A 7,766-nucleotide genomic window follows, 5' to 3' on the forward strand; every position below is an offset into this window, starting at 1 on the left:
CCCCAATAAGGTAAGCTAAGAACATGAAATAAAAGGGATACACGACCCAGGGACGGACCCACGCAGCCTGGGAATAATGCGGCCCTCAGGGCGCTCCCAGCCAGAAATGAAACTTGAAAGATGTCACCTGATGATGTTGGGGACGAAGGGGTGTTGGTGTAGCAGACTCGGCGGGCTGCGGGAGCCGATCCTCACGAGCCCCCAGGCCCATGGGCCTCAGGAGGCTTCGGAGGCGCTGGTGGCTCCTCGCGGGCCATCTCCATCTCCACCAGGGCTGCGGAACGCCTGACCTCTTGAGCCTCCAGGATGGCCCTCATGAGGCGCTGGTGCGCAATAGCCGCGTTCGGCAAGCCATAAGGCATGCGAACGTAGCTGTGGGGCGGACCCTCGCAGCGTCCCACTTGCGAGGGCCAGAGGTACTCCTGAGACGCGGCTCGATTGAGCCCCGGTATGTCGATGCAGACGCGCAACCCACCATCCTCGCCTGGATGGGGGGCCACAACGGGTAAGCGGCGGCTGCCTCTCATGACCCTTGACTCCTGTAGCTCCTGAATGGCCTTGCTGACAAACTCCTGAGGGTTTGGACCTCCTTGCCTTGCTCCTTCTTGAGGGAAACGTGCTTCGAAACACGCCTCCACGTGGTGCCCAAGCGCCTCCCTCGTGACCTTGGCGAGGTCGGCGGCCCTCCAAGGGAGAGCCCCCGAGCCCTGCCTGAGGAGGGCGCTGGGCGCGCTTCCCTATGCCATGGAAGGAGGCTACCCCTGAGCAAGCGCGGGCCCTGAGGGGCTTGCCTCCTGAGGAGCCGGGTCGGACGATGTCTTCTTCTTCTTGGGGGCGGCCTTGGGAAGCCTCCTGCTTCCGCCGGTCTGGGTCTTCCAGTGATGCGGCCTGAAAGGCTCGCTCCAGGGAGCACACTGCGTCTCTCTCTTCGCAGGGCACCTTGATGACCCCGCCACTTCCTGGCATCTTGAGGACGTTGTAGCCGTGGTGGGTTACGGCCATGAACTTGTCCAGCGCCGGGTACCCGAGGATGGCATTGTACGGCAGGCGAATGTGGCCGACGTCGAAGTCGATGAGCTCGGTGCGGTAGTTGTCGCGTGCCCCGAAGGTGACAGGAAGGCGGACCTGCCCAATCGGGACCGTGGAGCCGTCGGTGACTCCGGAGAAAGGCTTGGTTGGCTGAAGCTGGCTGTAGGGCACTTGGAGACTGTTGAACGTTTCCACGGACAGGATGTTGAGTCCTGCCCCGCCGTCGATGAGGGTCCTGGTGACCAACACGTTGCTGATGATTGGGGAACAAAGCATCGGGAGGACTCTGGCTGTGGCCACGCACTTGAGCTGATCTGCTGAGCTGAACGTGATGGAGCATGCTGACCACCTAAGAGGGCGCGCGGCCTCGAGCTTGGGGAGGACTGCATTCACTTCGCGGGCGAACTGCTTGAAGATGCGTTGAGAGGTTGGGGCGTGAGCTCCACACAGGATGCAGGCGATTGCACGTGGTTCCTGAAAGCCCCCAGCCCCCTCGTCTTGATGACGGTCTTCATTTCTCCTTGGCTGCGGCGGCAGCGGAGGGAAGCCTGCGTTCCCTTGCGGGCGATCCTCGCGAGGCTGATCCCTCCAGCCTCCCTCGCGAGGTGGGTCCTGCCAGCGATCCTCGCGAGGTTGGTCGCGCCACCCTTGGCGTGGGCCGCGGTCTTCCCAACGTCCTGCGTTCCTTCCTCCTCCTCGGCCGTAGCCCCGGTCGCTGCGGTCGGGACATCTACCGACCCTTCCTTCACGCATGGCCCGGAGCTCTTGGCATTCATTGGTGTTGTGGGTGTGGAGGTCGTGGTACACGCAGTACCGACTGCCCTTGGAGGATTCGGGCTGATCTCTGCCCCGCTTGGTGTCTGGCTCTGCCGCGAGCACGACAGCCCCCTTGCGCTTCACATCCTTGGCCTTGGGTTTCTTCTCTTCTGGGTCTGCGGCAGGCAGCTCGAGGAGGGAGAGACACCCTTCCTCAGCCCTGGCGCACTTGGTCGCCATGTTGAACAGCTCCAAGGACGTGCACAGATCTTCATGCATCGCCAGCTCCTCCTTCATCTTGACGTCGCGCACACCGTCGGAGAAGGCTGAGATGATGGCCTCCTCCGTCACCTTGGGGATCTTGAGGCGCGCATTGAAGCGTTGGATGTACTTCTGCCGGGTTTCCCCTGGTTGCTACTTGATACAGCGCATGTCGCTCACGGCGGGTGGCCGGTCGCGAGTACCCTGGAAGTTGGCGATGAAGCGGGTGCGCGTCTCGTCCCAGGAGGAGATCGTGCCTGGGGCCAGATTCAGGAGCCAGGTGCGGGCTCCGTCCTTGAGCGCCATGGGGAACCAGTTTGCCATGACCTTTTCGTCTCCGTTGGCAGCCTTGATGCCCAACTCGTACAGCTGGAGGAACTTTGCAGGGTCAACCGTGTCGTCGTAGCGAGGAGGCAGGTCTGGCTTGAACTTGTCGGGCCACGCAACGCTGCGCAGCTCGGAGGTGATGGCGCGGCATCCCGCTGTGGCCACAGGAGGCCTTGGGCGACGAAGAGCTTGGTCCTGCGGGTCGCCATGTGCCGCGGCTGGGGGCAGCGCAGGGTCTTGACGTGCTGGAGCAGGGAGTGCTCGGGCAGCTTCTCGAGGGCGAGGGACTTCTTGGCAGCTCTGCTCTTGCCGCGCTGGTGCTTGATGGAGTGGGTTCCGCCCAGGGGCCGCGCACCTTGGGGCCAGGGCGCCTTCTTGAGGAGGAGGTGGCTGGGGCGCCCCAGGAGCTTCATTGCCCGCGCAGGGCGGGGCGCGGTGCAGCGAGAAGGACAGCGCGGGGGAGCCCCCAGTGGCACGGACGAGCTCGGCGACTCGGTCGAGCCACTCTTCATAGACGTCGTCGATGGGGCGGTAGCGCAGGAGCTCGTTTGCCGCGATGAGTGCAGCTCGGGCCTCCATGGCCGCGCGGGGTGCGCGTGACGAAGAACCAGCGGGGGTGAGCGAGGGTGTGGCAGTGCGGCCGTCCCGCCTCATGGATGGATGCTGGGACGACGCTTGTTGTTCGTTCCCCGCCGGGCCGGTGGCGGCGTTGACGGCAGGTGACGGGGAACGACGAGGGCGCCCCCCGACGGGAGCCGTCTGGGCGACGTGGGAAGCGAGGGCGGCTCGGCGCTCGGCGCGAGCCCGACGAGCGTCAAACATGGATGCGGTGGTCGGAGAAGAACAAGACGACGGAAGGCAAATTCCGGCGCATCCCTACCTGGAGCGCCAAATGTCGGATTTCGGGTTCCGGCAGACCCTTGAGGTTCGAACACTGGGGTGCGCGCGGAGATTTAATCCTCTGCCTGCCTTCTCTTCGCCGAATCGCTAGGATCTAAACTACCAAATAGAACAACACAAGAGACACAAGATTTATACTGGTTCAGGCCACCATTGTGGTGCAATACCCTACTCCAGTGTGTGGTGTGGTGGATTGCCTTTCGGGCTGGTGATGAACAATACAAGGAAGAACAGCCTCGCGAGGGTCTGTTCTTGGCTGGTGCGACGAACTGCTAGGAGGAGCTCAATCGCTCTATCTACTGGTTTCTCGTTGAGGATCCGGATTGCTAGGTCAGGTCCAGATTGCCTCTACCCTGGGGGTGGCTAGTCCTATTTATAGGCGAAGGCCCTGGGCCTTTTCCCAAATATTGAGCGGAAAGGGCGCCAACAATTGGCCATTTTGAAGTGGAACAGCGGGTACACTTATCCTGACTAAAGTTGGTCCTCGCCTGTCAAAGGTTCTGGTGGTGACGCCTGCTTGGGCTCCACAATGACTTCCTTCCTGCCGTTGGGCTGGTCTTGGTCTTGTTGCACCGAAATGGATGCCTTTGCTTGATGATCTCGCCCGCGCCTGCTCCCTTTGCACCAAAAAGGAAAGGAGGACACTGCGCGGGCTGGCGCTCGACTGGCGCCCTTGGTCGTCATGGCTTGCGTCATGGGCACCTCGCGAGGTACCCTGCCTTGAACTCTCCGCCTCCTCGTGAGCCAGCCTGACAAGGCCGTGCCTGAGGAAGCTCCTTGTCGTCCGCCCCGCGAGGCTTGGCCCCTCGCGAGGGTCTTCAGCTTGTGTTGATGAAGATGGGCTGTGCTGGGCCCCCCTTTGAGCCACGCCGCAGGCCGCAGGCAGGCAAGTCTGGGGACCCCCGTTCCCAGAACGCCGACAGGTGCCGGCGGCGGCAGAGCACCTCACGACTTGAGAAACGGCGACAGTAAGCGGGGTAGCTCCAGCAGCGGCAACAGCTAGGGTTTGGTGGTGGCCGACGTCGAGGCGTTTTGGCAAGGTCGCGCTCGGGGGAGACCATGGCGGGAGCTGAAACTTCCCTCCCACCAACCGTTTCTATGCTTTGCAAGTCCATGCAAAAAGAGCTCAAATCCCGTAGATATGGAGAAAATGGGTCGTGGTTGGGAGAATCCCTAAAAAGAATTTGAGGGATGGACGAATATACGAGATCTGTTCTGACCCGGCAAATAAGTCTCTGTCCCGTAAATTAGTGGTTGTTTTATCAGATGACCCGATTTGCACTGTTAAAGATGCTCTAAGTGGTGGCTATATATGACATGGCAACACCCGCAGTGGGCTACACTATTAAACCATGCTCTAAGTAGAGTACTTATTTTATTTCAGTACTAAACTTGTGCTTTACTTTTCGAAACAAGGGAAACCAGGCGGGAATCTCAAAATTTGAAAGTTGGCTTTCTTCCGAAAAGCCAAAGCCAACGTCACAAAAACCAGAGGGAGACCCACGTCGATCTCCAGAACCCTCCGCCAACCGCACCAATGGCGCGGAAGAACAGAGGCGAGAAGACCAAATCCAGAAAAATCCCACCTTCCTCCACCTCGGTTCCTCCCCCACCGCCGATGGAGCCACAGGCCAAGGCCGCGAAAGCTTCGATCGACGTCCTCGCCGACTTCGACGTCGGCAGCATTCTCCGCCGTCTCTCCCTCGCCGACCCCCGCCGTGTTCGTTCCCCTCGACGCCTCCTCCCCTCGCCTCTCTCTCGACTTTGCTCCGGACGCCTTCCGCTTCTTCCTCTTCGACTCGCATCAAGGCCTCCTACTTTTCGAGCCGGCCGACGAGTTCCCCAAGAAGATGATCCCCCGGGAAAGCTCTGCTGTGAGGTTCTCTGCTTCGCCATCGACGGCGGGCACCCTCGTGCCTGGGTGGCGTCCGTCGACAACGGCGACTGCAGCTGGCGCGCGCTCCCGCGGGACGAGGATGTCGTGGTCGAGTTTGATCCCTATTGGTTCGAGGGACGCTGCGTGCATGCCGGCGGGAAGATCTACTGGCACATCTGCAACTCTTGGCGCCTGCTCGTGCTGGACCCTGCCACACTGAAGTTCTCCTGCCTGCTGGTGCCGGACGCTATGGCATGCGGATCCTGCAAGTACCGCATCGGGGAGACGCCAGATGGACGGCTTTGCTTGGTGACCGACGGCGAGAAACAGCTGCAGCTCTGGCTGCGCGGGGAGGGCAGGTCGAGTGACAACGGTTGGCTTCTGGAGAGGAGGATCGTGTATTTGAGTGTGGTGTGCGACATGGTTCCTGGCCTGCACAGGGACACCAAGCTCAGGACCCTTAGGGTTTGGCCCAGCGACATGGACGTCGGTCGCACAGAGAAGGTGTTCATCAAGACCTGGGGATACGGGTGATAGACCTTGGATCAGAGTAAGCTAGTAGATCCGGTAACCTATCTTCTCCTGGTGCGGATGAGCTCGATCCAGCGCCAGCCATGGTGGTGTGGTGACGGCGACGTGGACAGAGATGGCGGCGGTGGTGTGCTTCCTGTGAGCACCGCGCTTACCCTAGATCGGTAGGGAGTGTTCGGTGGGGTTTGTGGCAGCGTTCAACATCGTGAGTCGTGCCCCTGCCCCCACCTCTGTTATATAGCGCGGGTCACAGGGGCCCACCAACCATGGTTTGGTTGGGCGCCCCCGATCAGGGCGCGGGTCAAGGGCCCGTCGAGCCGTTGGGCTCGATCGAGAGGAGATCAACCTAACATTCTCCCCCTTGATCTCAACTTTACTTTTAACCTTATACTTTCTATTTTATTTGTTTCATCACATATTGGTACATAGAGCATGTTTCATCGTCACAACTAAATTGCCGATAGAATCATTCAGCTACAACATACGTTTTGTTCAGAAACAAATTCTGTTCCTTTTGGGCTTATCCAGGAATCATAAGGCTTTCCCTTAAACCCATGCCGGCTAAGTGTTTCTTGAACACATTGGGTGGTAAGCCTTTCGTTAGCGGATCCGCAAGCATATCTTTTGTCTTTATATGCTCGAGACTTATAGTTTGATCCTGGATTTTATCTTTCACAACATAATACCTTATCTCTATTGTTTTGGCAGCATTACTCGACTTGTGTTGTGAGCGTAAAATACCGCGGGCTGATTGTTGCAGTACATCTTTAGTGGTTTGTGAACACAATCTACCACTTTCAAGTCGGGTACAAATTTCTTTAGCCATATCGCATGCCCCGTGGCTTCGAAGCATGCAATGAATTCTGCATACATCGTGGATGATGCAACTATCGACTGTTTGGAGCTTTTCCATGAAATAGCTCCCCCAGCGAGGGTGAATACGTATCCTGACATGGATTTTCTATCATCTTTGTCCCCCGCAAAATCTGCGTCTGAATACCCTTTTATCTCTAGGGAATCAGATCTCCTGTATGTTAGCATGTAGTCCTCCGTGCCTTGCGCATAACGCAATGCTTTCTTTACCATCTTCCAGTGCTCTATGCCTGGATTCTCTTGATATCTACCAAGTACCCCGGTGATAAAGGCTAAGTCAGGGCGATTGCACACTTGTGCATACTGCAAGCTGCCAACTGCTGAAGCATATGATACTCCTTTCATTTGATCGATCTCATACTGGTTCTTGGGACTTTGGAATTTCCCAAAACTATCGCCCTTAACTATAGGAGCAGGTGTGGCTTTACTCGCATGCATATTATACTTTTTAAGAACCTTTTCTAAATATGCTTTCTGCGATAGTCCTAAGACTCCATTGTTTCTATCTCGGTGAACTTCTATGCCCAAAACATATGATGCTTCACCAAGATCTGTTATGTCAAAATTCGAGGATAAGAACTTCTTTGTTTCTTGTAGTAGACTAACATCACTGCTAACAAGCAGAATGTCATCCACATACAAGATTAGGAAAATATATTTCCCATTTTTAAACTTTGCATAAATGCAGTTATCCTCAATATTTTCTTTAAATCCAAAACTTGTCATCGTTTGATTAAACTTTAAATACCACTGCCTAGAGCCTTGCTTTAATCCATAAATGGATTTCTTTAGGCGGCATCCCATATTTTCCTTGCCTTCCATGATAAATGAAGGAAATATGCCCTAGAGGCAATAATAAAGTTATTGTTTATTTCCTCATACCATGATAAATGTTTATTATTCATGCTAGAATTGTATTAACCGGAAACATGATACATGTGTGAATACATAGACAAAACTATAGTCACTAGTATGCCTCTACTTGACTAGCTCATTAATCAAAGATGGTTATGTTTCCTAACCATAGACATGTGTTGTCATTTGATTAGTGAGATCACATCATTAGAAGAATGATGTGATTGACATGACCCATTCCGTTAGCCTAGCACTTGATCGTTTAGTATACTGCTATTGCTTTCTTCATGACTTATACAAAGTTCCTGCAACTATGAGATTGTGCAACTCCCGTTTACCGGAAGAACACTTTGTGTGC

The 7,766-nt window shown here is 56.2% G+C and overlaps 1 pseudogene; it reads left to right on the plus strand.

Moving 5' to 3' along the window:
- Positions 1 to 4,810: 4,810 nt before the first annotated feature.
- LOC123114746 (uncharacterized) lies at positions 4,811 to 5,683 on the plus strand (annotated as a pseudogene).
- The last annotated feature ends 2,083 nt before the right edge of the window (positions 5,684 to 7,766 follow it).

The sequence above is a fragment of the Triticum aestivum genome, chromosome 5B (genome assembly GCF_018294505.1).
Source record: "Triticum aestivum cultivar Chinese Spring chromosome 5B, IWGSC CS RefSeq v2.1, whole genome shotgun sequence".
NCBI lineage: Eukaryota > Viridiplantae > Streptophyta > Magnoliopsida > Poales > Poaceae > Triticum > Triticum aestivum.